Raw genomic sequence first — 19,981 nt, forward strand, 5'->3', positions numbered from 1 at the left:
AATTAGAATAGTAGAGTGCCTGGTATCTGGTGGGCAGACCAAAGCACTCGTCAGGAGAGCTATGAGATTCAAGTGAGGGTCAGATGCCTTGTCAATCCCAGCAGGTATATAACAGGAAGACCCGACCTGCCCAGGCCTGCAGCTGGGGAGGGGCCTCACAAGTGGAGTAGCCTAGGGGCTCTCTTCATCTAAATCCAGCCCTGACTGCTGCTGAACATTTCAATTCTATCCCTTCCTTCTTGGTGGTGGCCAAGAAGCTGCAGCTCCTTTTTGGAGGTCCTCCTCGTGGTCGTGTAGGAACTTCTGCTGATCCTCAGGTGTTTTGATTCTTACTTTCCTTCCTTTATAGGTAAATGATAGTCCTTGTGGAAACTCCCACCTATAAGGAATTGCGTTGTGTCTTAACAATTTGGTCAGGTCTGTGTAAGTGGTCCTAAGATCCAATAGATGTTTGGGTATATCTCTGTAGATTTCAGCCTTTTTACCTTCTATCTCCAAAGATTTTTTAAAATGTAGGCCTAATATCTTATCTCTTTCCTCTCTTGATCTCAAAATAACCAAACAATCTCTGGACTTATCTTTCTTTACCAATCTTCCCAGTCTAAAGGCCGTCACGATTTTGAAATCTTTGTCTTCCTCAATTCCCCAGAATTTGGAAAATAGAAGTGTCAGAAATCCCTCTAAATTACCTACCTCCAATTCTGGGATGGCCCTTAACCTGAGATTATTTTCCTTACTTTTCAGTTCAACCAATGACAGGTAGGCTTGTTGTTCCCCTACCTGTCTTTTCAGAGGCCTTACTTCCCCCTTAATCTCATCAACTTTTTTGTTTGCCTGCTCTGCTTTTTGATTGGCTTCCACAGCTAATTTATAATTTTCAGCCGTAGCTCCTTGCAAATTCTCAATTGCCTGAGTATGCTGGGAAACCTGATCAGATAATTTACTAATAGAGGATATAGCTTGGTCAATTTTTGATGATTGATTGTCCACCTTTTGGTTTAAAATTGCCAGTTGCTCCAAAATTTGTTTCAGGACTGTTTCAGATCCTCCAGTTGCCATGTCTTCTGTAGCAGGCTGCTCAACTTCCACCTCCTGTGCTGTCAGCACAGTTGGGACAGATGATCTACGTTGATGAGTTAAAGTTGTTTGAACAAGTTGCGCAGATTTCTTTTCTTTTTCTTTTTCTTTAGCTTTGGCTGCTCTTGTTTTCCCTGAGCCGCTCATTCCACACCTGCCTCAGTTCAAGGTCAAATTGTCTTTTATTCCATGAGAGAGACAAGTCCAAAATATAAACAATTAAACCACAAAAAATCTCAATAAAGTACAGTTCCCAGGCCTCTATGTCTCCACAATCCTCTAGGGGGAGTATTTCAGAGTTTCAAGGAAGGAGAAAACTCTTTTCCGCCATTGAAGTTCCTATATTCCCCGTATTAAATCTTTGTAATTCCGGAGTACAAAAGGAAGGTTCCCAAGGCTTTCTATTTCTTGAATGAAGGCCACAAGATGTCAAGAATGGTCCCAGCAATAATGTTTAAGCGTTAGTATCTCAGTCTATGTAACAGTTTAAACTTCAGCAACAGTATCAGCAGTTTGACAGTTCTCTATTGCGTTCTGACAGCCCGACGACTAGGTTGTCCCTTTTAACTCCGCATAGCTCGAAAATAGGAAGAAAGTTCCGAAAATAGAATCCACAGGTTTAACAAAGATTTCCCTTTTGTCTTCTAAAAACAAAGTCTATCAATGCACCTTTGTTCTGCTTTTACGATCCCTTTTGAACGCTACAGCACTCTTCAGAGCCCTTGCTTTGATCTAGTTAGCAGGATCAGGAGACGGACTTCCTATTACTCGCCTCCCGTTTTCAGCCTAAATCCACAAATTTAGTCCAAAATTTAGTGCCCCTTACTCACGGGTATGTAGCTGCCAATTTCGGTGTTTTCAAGAAGAAAGGTCAGCGCTCATCGGCAGCAGCGCGGCTTTGCTTCCACGAAAAGAGCGATGAACTCACAGCGCTGCTCCCCCTTTCACGTTCCGGAGCCCCTTACGAGGTTCCTTCTTCGTTTCTGGGGGGGCTTTTGGCGCCCGCCGAGTCCCACGGCCACAGGCTCGCTCTGCCTGTGGTTTTTCTTGGTGGGTCTCCGCTTTGCCGCAGCGGACGACCCTTTTTCGCGGAGCCCCTCTTCACAGAGTAAAGAGGACCGCCATTGCCGTTTTGCGCCGCCTCCGGAAGTGCAAATGGCAACAAAATAGCTGGGAAAGGAAGAGGAGCAGGTTTGTTCAAGTGGGTTGCAGGTAGAAATACTGTTTGTAATGAAGTTAGAGCAGTAGTTTACTTGCTCAAATTAACAAATAAGAAAGTTTTGAGAATTTAAATTCTAGATTAAAATTGATTACTTAATTGAGAAGGGAATTGTAACAAAAATACTGGGGCCTAATTAGAATAGTAGAGTGCCTGGTATCTGGTGGGCAGACCAAAGCACTCGTCAGGAGAGCTATGAGATTCAAGTGAGGGTCAGATGCCTTGTCAATCCCAGCAGGTATATAACAGGAAGACCCGACCTGCCCAGGCCTGCAGCTGGGGAGGGGCCTCACAAGTGGAGTAGCCTAGGGGCTCTCTTCATCTAAATCCAGCCCTGACTGCTGCTGAACATTTCAATTCTATCCCTTCCTTCTCAACAGTCTAATTCACTCCTTGATGTTTGCTTTAGTAATTTTGAAGTTACCCGTTTATGCATTTGCGTCCTAATCCTTTGTTTCTCATCAGTATGGCTGATGGCTGATTTGAATGTTATGACCTACTCCCTGCGGAGAAAGCCACAATGCACTTATCCGTGTTTGCACTTCTCACAGTCAGCATAACTTTTAAATCCCACTTACCCTGTATGTTGTCCCATACTCATGCAGTGTCTGTATACCCCTAGGAGTGCCTGCACTGATAAGCACAGGCATCTATGGACCAATATACAAGCAGCAAGTATTTTTCATTAAACAACAACAACAACAAATGCTCTAATGTATAGAATGCCAACAAAGACATACATTTTTTTAAAAAAAACAGCATCTGCATGAAAGCATAAGATGGGCCTTAGATAATGTTAGCAATAAGCAAATGAGAATATTTTTCATTTGTAAAGGAATAAGAAAGAGGGGTGCTACCATTAGGCAGACTGAGACAGCTCCTAGCTGGTAGATGCCGGGGGTGCTGAGGTGTTGGAGGACAGAGCAATGTGTGCCATTCAACCTACCCTGCAAGTCCTTAGCTAGGTTGCATAATAATAATAATAATAATAATAATATTTATACCCTGCCACTCTGGGCAGCTCCCAACAGAATATTAAAATTGCGATAAAACATAAAACATTAAACACTTCCCTAAACAGGGCTGTCTTCTAAATGTCAGATTGTTGTTTATTTCCTTGACATCTGATGGGAGGGCGTTCCACAGGGCGGGCGCCACTACCGAGAAGGCCCTCTGCCTGGTTCCCTGTAACCTCACTTCTCGCTATGAGGGAACTGCCAGAAGGCCCTCAGCGCTCGACTTCCGAGCTTTACTCGCAGCAGAGCATTGAAGGAGCCTTTATTTAGAAGGGGATTCTTTTCTCCAGTAACTTCTGGAAGGACATTGCTGAAATAGGTTCTCCCAAAATCCAGGGGATTTGGACCATAAAAGAAATGCTTGCCCTTTAATGGAAGGGGGGGAAAAGAGAGGAAATCTCACATTCTCACTTCTGCTAAATACCAGGGAGCAAAAGGCATATAAACTTTTAAATGTTAAAAGTCAGGATTTTAAAATCAATGGGGTATTTAATAGAATCCAGCTCAACACATACAAAAGCAGGGGGACGTGACTGCTGAATTTAGAATAAAAGAGTATAAAAGGCTAGACATAGACCTAATTAAAAAGAGGCCAGCAAAAGGGGAATTAAAATAATGTGGCTGATGATGGCTCCCATAATTATGGATCAAGTCTCAGTGTCGGAGAAATTCATGGATGAAAATGCAAGCAATTTTCTAAGTATACCATACAGATCTTTAAACACACACACAAACACACACAAATGTGGGCTCAACATTGGTAATTAGACCAGCTGTGGAAATGTTAATGGAGGGAAATTGGAAGAGGGTCAAAGTAAACAAACAAACAGCTTCATAACCAAGTCCTACACACATTTACTTAGAAGTAAGTGACAGATTAGTTTTTGTTATGTCTTATAAATTTCTGGTAATATTTTGCTTTTATATTTTGAAGAAGTTTATCATTTCTACAAGACATCTGTTTTTGAAAACTGAAATTAGCTATTTAGGGTGTGGGTGTGCAAGTAGTTAGACTTGCCTAGGGCACCAAGTAGCCTGGCACCAGCACTGAATCTGCCTATGTACGGATCACAGCAGAAGCAGACTATTGGTACTGTTTCCAACCATGCTTTGTGTGTTTGTGTGGAGAGGGGGGTGGGAAGCCATCAGTTTTACTATGTGATCTTGGGCCAGTCACCAGCTCTCAGGGAAGGCCAAACAACAGTGGTTGCAACACAGCTGAAGTTCCTCTTCTGAAGCTATCAGAGAACAGGGACCCAAATATTAAAATAAAAAAGTGACATTGGCAAGCCTATGCTTTGAAAAATACAAGATCAAAATATATTTTCTTACATAAATTACATTATTCAGCTTCACAACAACCATAAATGCCTTCGTAGGGGAACCCTTCTTTTGCCCATGATCTCCAAAGCCTTAGTGTTCTGGATGTTGTGGCTATGTCATTTACCAGAATCAGAGAGGAAGGGACAGATGTATTTAAGTGCCTGCCATGAGTTAGCGACATTTGCTCTGTAAAAGAAATAAAATGAAAAGGGGTCCTTTCTGCGCCAAAGTAGACTATGCATGAGTGTAGATAAAGATTTCAAAGAAATAAATGTTGGAAATGGGAAAAAGGAGGTACATATTATTATTTAGGCAAATATTGAGGCAAATTATATCTGTGGGTAAATGGATATAAATGTAGAGTTAGTTGGTAGGGCCCATGCGGATCGTCTAGTCCAAGCCACTAAATCAACGGAAGCTTTCACCCAATGTGGGGCTTGAACCCACAACCCTGGGATTAAGAGTCTCATGCTCTGCTGACTGAGCTATCCAGCCACTGATGTTGACATTTAGGAGGGGAACAAACCTCTATCTCTTTTGTCAGGGGTAAACTTACACTCTTACATTTTCCACTTCTTAAAATGGAGTCTGCAGGAGACAGCTTAAAATGGAAGTTAAAATATGCTTAACAGAACTGTCATAAATAGGTGAGAACACCACAGTCTGTCCAGAAGGAAATTTTGACAGCCTGTGTGTTTCCTAGAGCTGTCATCTATCTGTCAGCATCCCCTACCTGTTGGAGAACATCTGGTAGGGATAGCACATAGCTATCTACCAGTACCACTCCTGAGTTTCCTCGGAAGGCCCTCCTCTGTCTTATTTGATCAAAAGTGTATTACCTGATAGCAATGAAAATAAAATTCACAGATATAATGTGCTGCTGTACAATAGGTTTGATTTCCCTAACATTTGACAGTTTTGCGGGACAGATTCACAAAGTTTTCATATTGTACAAATGAATCTCAAGAGCATCAGACTGTAACTCAGATATGGGAAAGGATTGTTTTGTTTTGTTTCCTGCAGTGAGAAGCAAATATGCTAGGGATTAGACTTAGTGGTCAGGCCCAGCCATCCTTCTAAATGCAGAAGGCTTTGCAGAATAGCATCTCTAGGTAGTGGGTGAAGTGAGAGACTTTTGCCTAAGAACCTTGATACTCTGCAGACTGATGTAACAGTGAGTCAAAAAAAAAAGAAAAGAAAAGTTTTACACACACACACACACACACACACACACACGGGTGCCACACAAAACTGACCAAGAATCAGCCACTCTGTTTTCCAGAGTTGGTTACCACCCAATTCCATATATCATAACACTAGTGAATGCTCCATAGGCATAGTAGCAATTTTAAAAATAAACTTTAACTGAGCACAGTACGCTCTTTGTTGGCCACCTGGATTCAGTACAAAGAATTGCCGCTGGCATTCCTGATGGTACAAAGTATAGCTTCTGCACTTAAATGGAGTTTGAATCAGGGCCCCAAATTTCAATGCCATAGAATATTTGGGTAAGCATTTTGCTACCAAATATCTTCAGTGCCTTTCTTATTGTAATAGAACACGATCAATGCCCCTATGGTTTTCTGTGCTTTGACTTTCATTGCCTCCATATGACACTTCCAAGCGAGGGTTCATTAAAGAGTACACCCAGATATCTAAATAAATGAGTTTGTTCTATAGCAGGCATAGGCAAACTCGGCCCTCCAGAGGTTTTGGGACTACAACTACCATGATCCCTAGCTAACAGGACCAGTGGTCAGGGATGATGGGAATTGTAGTCTCAAAACATCTGGAGGGCAGAGTTTGCCTATGCCTGTTCTATAGCTTGCTGATCCAAGCACCATCCATACCTAGGAATGTATCTGCCAAAAATCACAATATTGATTCTTAGAGTAATTTATAGATAGGCTTTCCTGTTTACAGTATGCTGAACACCTCCAAGAGATTAGTGAGGCCCAATCCAGAAAGAGAGACGAGCACTAAATCATCTGCATACATTAAGATTAGTATCTTTCTGTACCTAATTACTGGAAGTGTGAGTTTGTATTGGCTAAATATGGCATTCTATCATTAATATACAAGCTTAAAATTTTCTGTGTCCTTGTACAGTTCTTGGACCAATAGCAGAAGTCTTCAGTTGATGTTGGCAATCTGAATTTTCTTCCACAGCCTATTTCAAATAATAGAGTCAAATGCAGCAGAAAGGTCAATAAAGGCTATATAAAGACTTATTGTTCTTAGTATGGTTCAGAGTAAAAAAACTGTTCAATGTCCTCCTCTGAACCCCACTTGTTCTTCATGAACAATGTGGAAGGAGATACCATGAATATAGCTTTGAGGAGATATTTAGCATGTTAATTGGCTGGCAGTTTTGTGGATCATTCTTATATATTTTCTTATAAATCAGGAAAATGATAGCCATTTTCCATCCAGAGGGCATTTGGCGCTTGTTGTTTATGGTGTTAAATAAGCCAGCCAGGATAGGCATCCATCATTCTATGTATTCATTATAGAGTACAGGTGGGAGTATATCTTCTCCAGGAGCTTTATTTGATTTCAGGCAAGAAATAAGGGCCTTTGTGTCATTACAGGAGAATGGTTGCCATTCACTTAGGTTTCAGAAATCCTTATACACTGCTGGGACATGTGATTGCTCAGTTTGACCACCAAATATATTGGAGAAAGATTTAACCCAATCAGAGGCAGGAACTGAGGCTTCCTGTGATGACCTCACATCATTAAAACCCTGGGCCACCAGTTCCCAGAATTTGCCTTCGCTCTGTTCCATTACTCCTAGTCCCAATTCCTGCCCCTGTGTTTTTGTATATTCAGTTTCTTAGTTTACAAGAACTTTGCCAAATGTATTCCTACCTTCTGTTGTCAATGCTATAGAAAGTTGGATAAATTCAGCTTGCTTCTTCATGTTTCCTTGGTGAAAAATGTTCTACAGTATTGGGCTGGACAAGGCAGTCTCGCCTCGTGCCCAAGCTCATCTCAACCCCTGTTAATCAGTAATTAATGTTCCTTGCTTGCGTACACATGCAGAAAGAATCAGACTTTTAATTACAGCCCCTGTCTTAAGCAACCAGTTGCTGGCTTTCACTGTTTATTTCTAATGGTTCACAGCTGATTCATAACATTAAGTGCACACATTTCACCTTGCTTCCACTGCCTTAGGTTTGCAACACAGAAAGAGAAGACATTTCCATTGGGTTCTCATCATGCTTCTTTGACATCTACTAAAATGTTTAGGATTTTAAGATTCAGAGTATAAGAAGAAGAAGAAGAGTTTGGATTTGATATCCCGCCTTTCACTCCCATTAAGGAGTCTCAAAGTGGCTAACATTCTCCTTTCCCTTCCTCCCCCACAACAAACACTCTGTGAGGTGAGTGGGGCTGAGAGACTTCAGAGAAGTGTGACTGGCCCAAGGTCACCCAGCAGCTGCATGTGGAGGACCGGAGACGCGAACCCAGTTCCCCAGATTACGAGTCCACCACTCTTAACCACTACACCACACTGAGTATAGAGTATATTAATAACTCTAGAATCTGGTACCAAAGTAAGACAGCTGGCACTGCAAGTAACTGGAATCTAGGTCAAATTTAGCAAATTAGGATGGGGCCCCAATTTATTTAGGTCACTCCTGTTGTATTTTAAGCTAACTTGCTGGGAATCCTATCAGAGTCAGGGACGACTCAAATTTCTATTCCTTTTCAACATACTAACATTGTGATTCTTTTTAAAAGCATAATGTGTACCCTTGATTTGTCACTGAAGAAGTAACATCATCCCCAGCTACATGTTTTTAAACTAAATATTATCCTACTTTAAAACTGTAGGCCATTAGATAGACTAACAATGTAGTTGTTTATCCACTTACCTAGGAGTAAATGCCAAACAAATCAATGAGATTTACTTCCAAGTAGACAGTCCTTGAAAAACCATGACAGTTACTTCTAACAAACATACTTAGTAATGGGCTTTAAAATACATATGAGTCTGAGTTCATTTTTCATGTGTTGATCATGGTCAAGGTCTTGTGAATTATAGTCCTTTTTTTACTGGAAAACAGCTCTTGCTGCAAAATGCCAAACAATAGGGCCCAAGGACAGCTCCAGAAGCCCCATATAATTGAAAGCTTAGTCATTCAATTTGCACAAACATAAGATCAATTTTACTAAATGGTGTTAGTCTATTTAATTTAACCTGATTCCGTCTTCATAACACTTTTAGACAATCCACTTCCTTATTGGCACTATCACAAAAGCATTTGTACAATTTTACATTTGTTGCCCACTTAGCATTGCTATTGAAAATATTGAAACAGCATGAGTTTCAAAGTTCTGGGGACCCAGTGGTTTATTTTCTACCAAGTGAAAGTTGTCTTTCAGTTCAACTCTTTATCCTGTTTCCTTTAAATTTCTCCTTATCTATTTTGTGATACCTGTATGGATGCTTACTGATGTAATAGGTGCTAGTCTAGACTTTTAACATAGTTTATTTCTATGGATCATGGCATTAGAATAGCTGATAGTTAATATAAAATATACCCCTTAGCTGCTGTGCTAATTAGGCCTAATACTCAACCAAGTCTGTGAAGATTATGTTTATGATAATGAAGAATTAAGTCCAACTTTGAATGGTGTGATTTACTGCCAGCTGGGATGACAGAGGATGAGATGGTTGGACAGTGTTCTCGAAGCTACCAGCATGAGTTTGACCAAACTGCGGGAGGCAGTGGAAGACAGGAGTGCCTGATGTGCTCTGGTCCATGGGGTCATGAAGAGTCGGACATGACTAAATGACTAACAACAACAACAACAGTTGCAATCCTATGCACACTAACTTGGGAGTAAGTCCCATTTAATCCAATGATACTTAATTTTAACATGAGCATGCATTAGATTAGGCCATAAATTCAAAAGGAAGGAGCAGTATTCTTTGGGTTCCAGGTCCTGTAGCCAAATAAATGTTCACCAGCCCACTCTGCTTAGCAAGTAAAGCACTTTGCCCTTCATTTTGCTGCCTGCCATCCAAGGGCAGAACCCATTTGCAGAGGAAGATCACAAATTGGTGTTCTTGTCCATTTTACTGAGAATATTGCTACATTTCCTGGATGACAATTTGCATAATATAGCTCATCATGCCACCTCATACTTATAAATAAACATTGCTCATTATTCTCTTTATGAATAAACATTATTTCCGAAGTGGAGTCACTGGGTTAAGGGCTTCACTTGAAGCGATAATCTTTCTGACAAGTGTTCTGAATAGAAATGGGAACAATTTCTAAAGGATTCCAAGAAAAGAGTTCAGGAACCAACATATGAAGGGTAATGCAGATGGAGTTCCCTTCCTCCATTGATTATGGCAATCACCATGCTACATAGCCACGCAAAATTAGATTGTGTGGCTATGTAGCAGAAGACATTATTTTCTCAACAATGCAATTATAACATGTTTTTGATTGTGGATGGGAAACCAGTTTGAACTCCAATGAATCCTGATCATTGGCCATGCTGGCTGGGGATGATAGGACTTGGAGTCCAACGATATTTGGAGAGCCACAGATTATGCATTGCTGTTTTAGATGCATTCTGTAATATAATTTATTGGTAAGGTGCACTCTCTCTCTTGTAATTTAAAGGCAAAAGCTGGTATTCTGGGACAAGGTCATCTTTAATAACTAACTAAAGCCCTGTTTAATAATACTGGTAATGAATACTGAATTTTTTAATTATGGTGCTGGAGGTGACTCTTGAGAGTCCCATGGACTGCAAGAAGATCAAACCTATCCATTCTTGAGAAAATCAGCCCTGAGTGCTCACTGGAAGGACAGATCGTGAAGCTGAGACTCCAATACTTTGGCCACCTCATGAGAAGAGAAGACTCCCTGGAAAAGACCCTGATGTTGGGAAAGATGGAGGGCACAAGGAGAAGGGGACGACAGAGGACGAGATGGTTGGATAGTGTTCTCGAAGCTACCAGCATGAGTTTGACCAAACTGCGGGAAGCGGTGGAAGACAGGAGTGCCTGACGTGCTCTGGTCCATGGGGTCACGAAGAGTCAGACACGACTAAATGACTAAACAACAACAATGAATACTGATAATCATTGTGCATGGTGCTTTAAAATATAGGTGGATAGGACTTCCGATCGGAAGGAACTTGCTCCGTGGAAAGTTGGGTCTGAACCGCCACAGCGAAGGCGGAGACCCATTGAAATCACAGGCGGAAGAAGCTTGTGAACCTGGGATTCGGCTGGCACCTTTTGTGCCTCCCCTACTCGCGGGGAAACCCTGTTTTGGGGATCTGGAGCGACGTGGGGTGAGCGGCGCGGTGCTTTGAATCGACCGCTTCTTTCATGGAGTGATGCCGCATTGCTGTTGCCGGAGAGCGCTGACTTTTTCTTGTGGACAATTGGATTTTAAACAACAACCCGTGAGTAAAAAGGAAAATTGGATCTTTAAATAATTTGGCATCGAACGGGGAAGGTTCAAAACAGGAAGTCCACCTTCCCCTTTTGTAAATAGACTGAAGCAAAGAGCTTACAAGTTAAGGTCTCGGAAAGTCTTATGTAAAGGATTAAACTTCCATCGATTGAAATTATTAGACCCCCATTGGAAGCAGGAGAAGAGGGGGGAAATTTTGGACTGTGTATCCTGCAGGAGAGAGTGATTGAAATTAAATTACCACTGCTCTGAACCTGGGAATGGGCTCCCAGTGATTGACGTTTCGGGAGAGTTCATTGACAGCGAAGAGAACGGATGTTGACAGTCAGTTAAATAAGAGAAATATATTGTTTCCATTGTCCGCTTCTGCGTTTAAAAGGGAGGGAAAGTATCTGAAAATTGGAACTATCTTTACTTTTTGATCTGTGTTGGAAAAGATTGATACAAGTGGAGACTGTTCCCCTCTAGAGGGAACTTTTGAAACTGTTACAAGAGTGGAGCTGGGAAATCTCCAGCTGCTTGATAAGAACTGTGAGAACTAGAGATTGACCTTGGATACTCAAGAATGTCGACAGGAGAAGCCTTATGGACTGCATTTTCTAAGATAAGCCACCTGTTGAAACAGCTTCATAAAAAGATGGATGCTATGACTACTAAAATTGACATTTTGGAACCAAAAGTGAGCACCAATACAGAAATTATTCAGGATTTGGCACAGGAATCTATTTCAATAGGACAAATGGCTGAAAAGGAGAAGGAGAAAGTTGCTGTTGTCGAACCTAAAGTAACACAAGGGGGAACTTTAGCCATACAGAGGCAAATTGAGGACTACAAGTTGAGGCCCTTTATGATTGAGACTACAAAAAGTCAGATTTTGAAGATCGGAGCCTGGCCTGGACTAGAAAAGGAAAGTTGGAAAGATTCCTCTATGCAGGGATTAATTGACTTTTGGAATATGGACTTGGGTCAGGAGGAGATTGGAGTTCTGGGGGCCTTTGGATTTGGAGGAATTTTGAAACATGCTCTGAAATACTTCATGGATCCTAGCTTTAATTATGGAAATCTGGCTGACCTGTCGAGAAGGAATAAAAGTATCGTTGGATTGGAGTTTCCCCGAGATCTGCTCTTTAGCATCAAAGAATATGAAGAAGACTGGCAGAAGGGACGTGGAAAAGAGTTAAGAGCCTCAGACATAAGATCTCCAGGTTGATGGACTGTATGGAGTTGACCGAAGTGGCTGGCAGAGTCCGAGACTGGGGAGAGGAGATGGTGGAAGAAGATTGGAAATTTAAAGTTTATATATAGAAATATTGTAAAATTAATGAGTAATAGAAAAATGCTGGAAGGAAATTTTATGGCTTTAGCTGAAATACTATAAGGAGTTAAGCTTAAATAAGTATACTAATTTTAATGGAAATAAGATTAAAAATATGTTAAGACATTTATATGATAGAAAATAGAGAAAGATGGAAAGGAATTGCTGAAACAATTAATGGAAGTGGAATACAAAGAGGGAGGTGAGAGGAGGTCAATGATACAAGGGAATGAAAGATAGAATATGGGAAAGGTATGATGTAAAACATTAACTTTGAATGTGACGAATTGAAATTTGTTAAGCCCCCAAAACACCTAAAAATGTGATTTGTCAATGGGGGAAATATACTGTGAATGATATGGATACTTAGCAGAAAGCCAGGATTGAGTGTAGCTCTCTGTCAGGTATACACTCAGTTGCAAACTGGGGTTATCTGCCATGTAATATGTATAGAATAGCTGTGGTCCAATGACTTCAGGCTCCACTTCTGTCCTAGAGTCATTGCAAAGAATTCAGCAAGTGACTGTGTCTCAGTTCCCCATCTAATTGAAATAACACTGTCCTATTATCAAGGGCCATTTAGAAGATGAATTTAGAAGATGTAGTTGTAAAACACATTGCTGCTATATATGAAAAAAAAAATCAATGGTACCACAGCCCTTTGTTTCACCATGACCAAGAAGAGATGAAATTATGAACTTGGAAGCACCACCTTGTTATGCAAAAAAGCCCACAGTGTGGAGATAATATTGACCATAACTATGTGAAATAATCTGGAGGATAAAGTAAAGTCCTACAGAAATGCTGGATAGCAGTAAGAGATGTCAGAAAATGTATCTCTCTACTACTGTGATTTTTAGAAGCTGAGCCTAATGTACACAGTGTAGTAGTGTACAAGACCAGGCAAAAGGCAATAGATATGTACCAGCACATCAGATCTTCAGTTCCGGTATGAATGTCAGTTGCTCAAATTTACATTAAGATCTCATTATATATCACATCTTGCTTCTTCAGCCAAGTAGGATTATTTCATGCAACTAGGCATGGTATTCATGACAGTGAGCTATCCACATTAAGAAGCTCTTAATCCCTTATCTTGTCAGCATGAGAAATGAAAATTGTTAAAGCTCAAGCATCATCCCCAATTTTAGACTGACTGCCCTATGTTGCTAATTGTACTGTAATGAAATGGGCTGCCATCAGACTGAATTAATCAAGTCCCAAGGGAGCAACTTTAAAAAGAGATCAGTCCATGAGAATAAATTTTACATTCTACTCAGTAAATAGGAAATGTGTATTTTTGGCTAAAGACTAGAGGCCAAGGCCATTTAACCAATCTGCATTTAACCAAAAGTGTAAATCAGGGATGGGGAACCTGTGACCCTCCAGATGCTTCTGGATTCCAACTTCTATCAGTACCAGCCAGGGAACGGGAATGATGGGACCTGTAATCCAGCAATTTACGGAGGGATACACAGGCTCCTCTTCCATAATTTAAATAAACTACAGCTCTGTGTTAGTGCAAAGTTCCCTGACTTCAGAATTCAGAATCCAAACTTATAAACCAACAGCCCTACTCAAAGATTCCAAAATCCTGACAGATAGGCTGTAGGCAGTATTGTGATACTTGGTGCCTACATTAGGTTCTCCAGTGCCATACTTATATAAAGGATTAATTTGTTGAAAGAAGTGGACCCCGATTCTGTGACATCAGAGGAAAACAGCCCATACAATCAAAGCAGAGAAATAAAAGTTAAGTAAGGGTAAATTGAACTCCAGGCCCTTTGGACTGAAGGTTATCTTGTATCAGTATTTAATACAAATGAGAAAGTCTTCTCAGAGTTTCTAGCGGAAGGAGTAAACCCTCAACATAAGGGACTAGAACTGAGGGGAGGAACTATTTTACCTTTGGATTATTAAATAATCTATGGCCTTTTAAACTGTGGGGAGTGGTTATTTTGTTTGACGGTATGTATTTTGTTGTGATTTTATATTGTAAACCAGCCTGTGATCTTCAGATGAAGGGCAGTATAGAAATTTAATAAATAAAAATAAAATTGTGTTTGTGTTTTATCCCACTCTGATTCCAACTTGGGGCACCAGGCTTGGCCCAATCCATCTTCTTCCCCCACCAAGCTCTATTATGCTCTACCTGTTGCTCTGAGCCCACAGTGAGACCATTCAAATGTAAATACGTATCATGCGCAATCATGCCAATAGAGAATATTTTGGTCCAGCTGTCACTGACAAGCATCCCACCCGAAAGAGCTGAGGGTGGGGGCAAGCTCTGTTCTGAAAAATATATTTCAGGTATCCAGGGACCAGACCCTGGTATCCAGCTACCCATCCCTCTTCAAGAGAAATGGCACCTCAAGAGTCATAAGAATGTTTTCTTTTAAAAAAAGTAATATTTATTACTTTTCCAACAATTTAAACACTACAAAAAGAAGAACAATACAATACAATACAATACAAAATACATAAATACAATACATAACACTAACACATTAAACTAACAAAACAAAACAAAAACAGTTTAAAACACATCAAATAATTTCAGTATCTTATCTTTCATTCACTTATTTCCGCGACCTCCTCACACCTCCCTTTTTGTATTCCACTTGTTAATTGTTTCAGCAATTCCTTTCCATCTTCCTCTGTTTTCTATCCTATAATTATCATAGCACATTCTAACCTTATTTTTTCCTATAATACTCTATTAATCTATTAATCTATTTATACTTAATTCCTTATAACATTTCTACTAAAGCCATATAACTTCATTCCAACATTTTTCTAGCATTCATTAATTTTACAGTATTTCCATAAATAATCTTTAAACTTTTTCCAGTCTTCTTCCACCGACTCTTCTCCCTGGTCTCGGATTCTGCCAGTCATTTCCGCCAGTTCCATATGAAGTTCCATCAACTTCATCTGCCATTCTTCCCGGGTGGGTAAATCTTGTGTCTTCCAATACTTCGCGATGAGTATTCTTGCTGCTGTTGTTGCATACATAAAAAAATGTTCTATCCTTCTTTGGCACCAATTGGCCGACCATGCCCAGGAGAAAGGCCTCTGGTTTCTTCAGGAAGGTATATTTGAATACCTTTTTCATTTCATTATAAATCATCTCCCAGAATGCCTTAATCCTTGGGCATGTCCACCAAAGGTGAAAAAATGTACCTTCTATCTCATTACATTTCCAACATTTATTATCGATCGGGCAAATGGTAAATTTTTGCAAGCTTGACTGGTGTCATGTTGGACTCATGAAAAGAGTCATAAGAATGTTTTCATTGCCACCAGAGTATCTATAAAGTTTTGGGCTCTCCTACTTTTGCCTCATGCACCTCTGCCTATGACGCCGTGCTGTGAAATGCCATCTCCCATATACAGAGCAGAATAGCAGCAGGAGTCCGAAAAGGGATGGCTTCCAGGGTGACCATAAAGAAGGAGCCAAAAATAGGTGCACAACAAATAAAGTCCACAGGCAAGGAGGTAAGGAAAATAAATAGGTTGACAGGAAAATAGGTTTCGCAGGGATGACAGAGCTGTCCCTATTAAAAATGAAAATGGACCATTGTGAGTGGAATGGATTGCTACATTAATATTGCATTGAGAGCACCGCTAGAGCCCTGTTAATGCTGTCTGAAGAGACAGAGGCCAGGTATCTGAATGAGGTCCACAAATCTATATTTGAGCAGTCTTGACCCCAGTGTGTCAAAGCACAATGGGAACACTGAAGCTATGGGTCTCTCAGCAACAAACATAGATGTGATGCATCTGTTTTTGTGCATATGTCTCTCTCTCTCTCTCTCTCTCTCTCTCTCTCTCACACACACACACACACACACACAAAACTTCCCAGATTCATTGTTCCTTTATAACCTCTATTCTGTACTGTTATTGCACATAATATTCCCCTCATCAGCAGTAACTGCACACATCTAGAAGTAATTTACAAGAGAAGTAGGGGAAACGATATGCTTTGTTTCCACACTTAACAAATAAATAGCTGTGAGGGAAATAACAAACCTGTTAGCAATGTACCACCTGTATTGTGCATTTAATAGCTTGCCTGTTGAGTAGTCAAGTGTGAGTCACAGGAGGAATTCTATGACCAGTTGTTTTCCTGGCTTTAGGTAGAGAAAACTCACTGTTTTCAATGTGTCCACTCTCCCTCTGCAGACACATTTGTCTCCCACCTTTTCATTCTGTGGCTATTCCTGCCCCCTCCCACAGAATGGAATAAATAAAGACACAGGACACAAGAATTTAAGTTAATGGGCGAAAAATGGCCACAACTTTATTGATTACAGGTAAGAGCGGTATTGGCTTTAGGCATTGGCCCTATCAGACTAACCGGTATAACTGGGAAGGGTTAAGCACCAACAGGGGGAGCCCCCGAGATGCACATCCCTAGGCGCTCCCCAAGGGGTTACCGCTCGGGAGTGCGCTTTAGGCCCTAGCCTCCATAGGTTTCGGACGAGGCGACGCCCCCCAGAGTCCTTTAACGAACTACCCTTCAACATTTGGGGGAGGTGATGGCGTTCCTCCCCCCCATCTCATTTGCATAATAATACCCCTGCCAATGCCTAACCGCCAAAACCAAGGTGTTGTGACGTTTTGCTATGAGTGCCAAGTGGCTTCCAAAATATAGCCAATTAGCCAAATGGAAAAACTCCTACCAGGCCCCTTGCGGCGACCAGCCGAAGCCCATAGCAAAGTCCAGATGAGAACCTACAGGGCGGGAGGGTGGGAAACCGCAGCTGCTGAAAGGAAAAGAAAGGGGCGAGCATGGGCTGCCCCGAGCTTAAATGCCCCTTACAAGTCCCGCCTCCACCGCCAGCTGATTGGCTGGCGCGGTGAATAATGAATACTAATGATCCCGGGATTCCCTAGGTCCCGCGGGGCTGCAGCCAGCCCCGCGAGGGTGTGAATGGGGCATGAGCCCGCAACCCCCCCCCCGGATGTCGGGAGTGGCATTGTAACCAGGGCTGAAGCTCGTTATGCTGCTTGGGGGGGGATCATGGTCAAATTGCATCATGGATGATGCATGTGGTCCTTCCCTCCTCAATCTATATTTTATCAAATATTGCATTGTATCATAGTGATGTTCAGCTGGGCAACTACCGAGCCACTCTCAGGCAAGTTTATGTTCCTTTGACACTAAGGACAATATAGTAGGATTGGATGATGTAGAAGAGATGGCTTAGCACAGGGTTAGATAAACATTTACAGGGATACAGTCCAGGTCAATGAAACTGTGAGGAAAGGCTCGGGGAGATTTCCAAGAACCAGTTAAAAAAGCCTGGGGGGCACATTTTGACATGTGTCATGAGAATCCAGATGGTTTGTTGCAAAGAGGTATCACAAGAATTTGTGAGAACACATAATGCTGGGGAGGGCATGGGGCATGCACAGAGAGAGGTTCCATTGCATAAACAGAAATCCTTGCAACCCAAAGCTACAACACTATACAACTCTTATTCCCATTGAGCTAAGTGGGGCTTATCTATGAGTAGAGACAGATAAATAGACAGGATTGCATTGTGAAGCTGCAATAATAGAATCATAGTATTGTCCAGTTGGAAGGGACCCTGAGGTTCATGTAGTCCAACCCCCTACAATGCAGGAATATGCAACCGTCTCATACGGGGAGCTAAACTGCAACCTTGGTGTTATCAGCACCACACTTTAACCAACTGAGCTATCCATATTAAGGGGGTCAAAGGCCCTTTAACCTCTATAGTTGGCACCCATGGCTATCCTTAAACATGCTTACTAGGAAGAAATTAGGAAGAAACAATGGAACTTACGTCCGAAGCTTCCTGCTCTATAACTTTGCCCTGCAGCTTGTGGACAGATGGCAAAAAGGAGATGGGGACATGCTGGAAAGGGAGGAGCTTAGAAGAGCCCTCCCACTCTCCCTTATACAATTGTCATCATGGATAGACACTGAACATTCTAGTAGGGCTACAATTATAGAACAAATAATGTGTGACCATGTAGAATCTTAGTGTAGGAAAGGCAATTATTATGACTCCCTGATTCACAGTTTTTATGTGCAAATTTGCCAGGAGGCTGGCAGATTTCTGTACAGCCATTCAGAATGTGTAGGAGCTCATATCTGGGAGCAATTATTACTAGCACATTCATCTGTGAGTGTTTACTATAAATTTGTTACTTAAAAGATGCTTAACCTCTAGTAGTAGCTAGGTATAGAATTCCATTATCACCTAGCCATTTGTCTATGATTTGTGTCAAACCAAGTACGCCAGTGTTCAACCTTCCCCGTTGCTCTTATAATGAAAGTTAGCAAGAAGCGCCTATTACAGTTCATTAACTCCTTTAGTATTTGTTGCTTGTATTGTTTGCTCTTTAGTTCACTGTTACAATTAATATTTAACTTTCATTACGCAAAGGCCACTTATCTGTGTTAAAATTCTATTTGCAGGGTTTCTGTGTCAGAGCTCTTGCCTTGCTGGTTTCATCAGGCACTACTGGCATCTGAAACCCAATTTCCTTTGCTTATCATGTTAATATCACAGGCAAATTTCTGAAAGGTGGCTTGTTATTCTTTCATCTATGTAATTGATAGAGATAGAAAACCAAGAAACCCCACTATTTGCCTCTATAAGCCATTACCCATTGCAATTTTATTTCCAATTTCCAGCCAATTTTCCACTCAGCTTGCTGTTTCTCTTTGGTGCTTTTTTATTTATTTACTTTTAATCTGATTCAGCCTTGCCTGTAACTATTTGAAATTAAAGTACAGTGAACACAGTGTGAATAATATTATTTCCATTGGCATTTCTAAGGCACTTGGGTAATGTTATCTGCTCACAAATATCCACATGACAAAATATAACATGGAGCTGGCATTCTGACATCGTTTACTCCCAGTTAACTAATTCGTAAAATTATTGAACTAACTCCTGTTCTTCTGTCTAGCATGCCATGCTTGTGAATAGGACCCCTGCATAACATCAAGGCAGATGGTTACTATAAGGATATTTCAAGGGTTTGGATCAGATATATTTTAGATGTTAGCAACAATGTAGAATGCTTCCTCCTTTTTACTCAAACATTTCTTCTTATACGTTCTTCTTCACTATCACAAAACACAGTATTCTTAAGGAAGCACACTCATCTTGGTCCTTCTGCCTAGGCACAAATGGGGACATTTTGTTCCAGAAAGCCGACATTCCAAGTGTCCCTGTTTTCCAAGGACAGTCCCAGAGGCCATCCTGGTTTCTGATTTGATTCAAGAATGCCGTGCTTTTCCTTAGGAAGTCCCTATTTTCATTGAAGAAATGTTGGAAGGTATGGAATGGGACGTCCCTGTTTTCATCAGAGAAATGTTTGAGGATATGAGAAAGCAGACTAAGCTGAGAGTTAATCACCCAGGGCAAGAAAGCAGCCAAGTTTCCCCTGGCCTCATTTCATGGGGTCAGTATCTCAGGTAAAATCCAGAACTCAACAATGCAAAATGGGCTGGGGTGCATTGGATTTTACACATCAAGACCCTCTTTGAATATGGCATCCCTAAGTAGGCATTTGGGGTTGCCAAAGGCAG

At 41.1% G+C, this 19,981-nt stretch overlaps 1 long non-coding RNA gene across 1 annotated transcript in view; it reads right to left on the reverse strand.

Moving 5' to 3' along the window:
- LOC309337104 overlaps positions 1–18,259 on the reverse strand; it is a 47,533-nt gene extending 29,274 nt beyond the window's left edge. Inside the window, exon 1 of the long non-coding RNA XR_014154110.1 lies at positions 18,222–18,259. This is a non-coding gene — a long non-coding RNA (uncharacterized lncRNA). The remainder of the gene's footprint in view (positions 1–18,221) is intronic.
- Between the last annotated feature and the right edge of the window lie 1,722 nt (positions 18,260–19,981).

The sequence above is a fragment of the Podarcis erhardii genome (assembly GCF_964252035.2).
Source record: "Podarcis erhardii genome assembly, chromosome: 1".
NCBI lineage: Eukaryota > Metazoa > Chordata > Lepidosauria > Squamata > Lacertidae > Podarcis > Podarcis erhardii.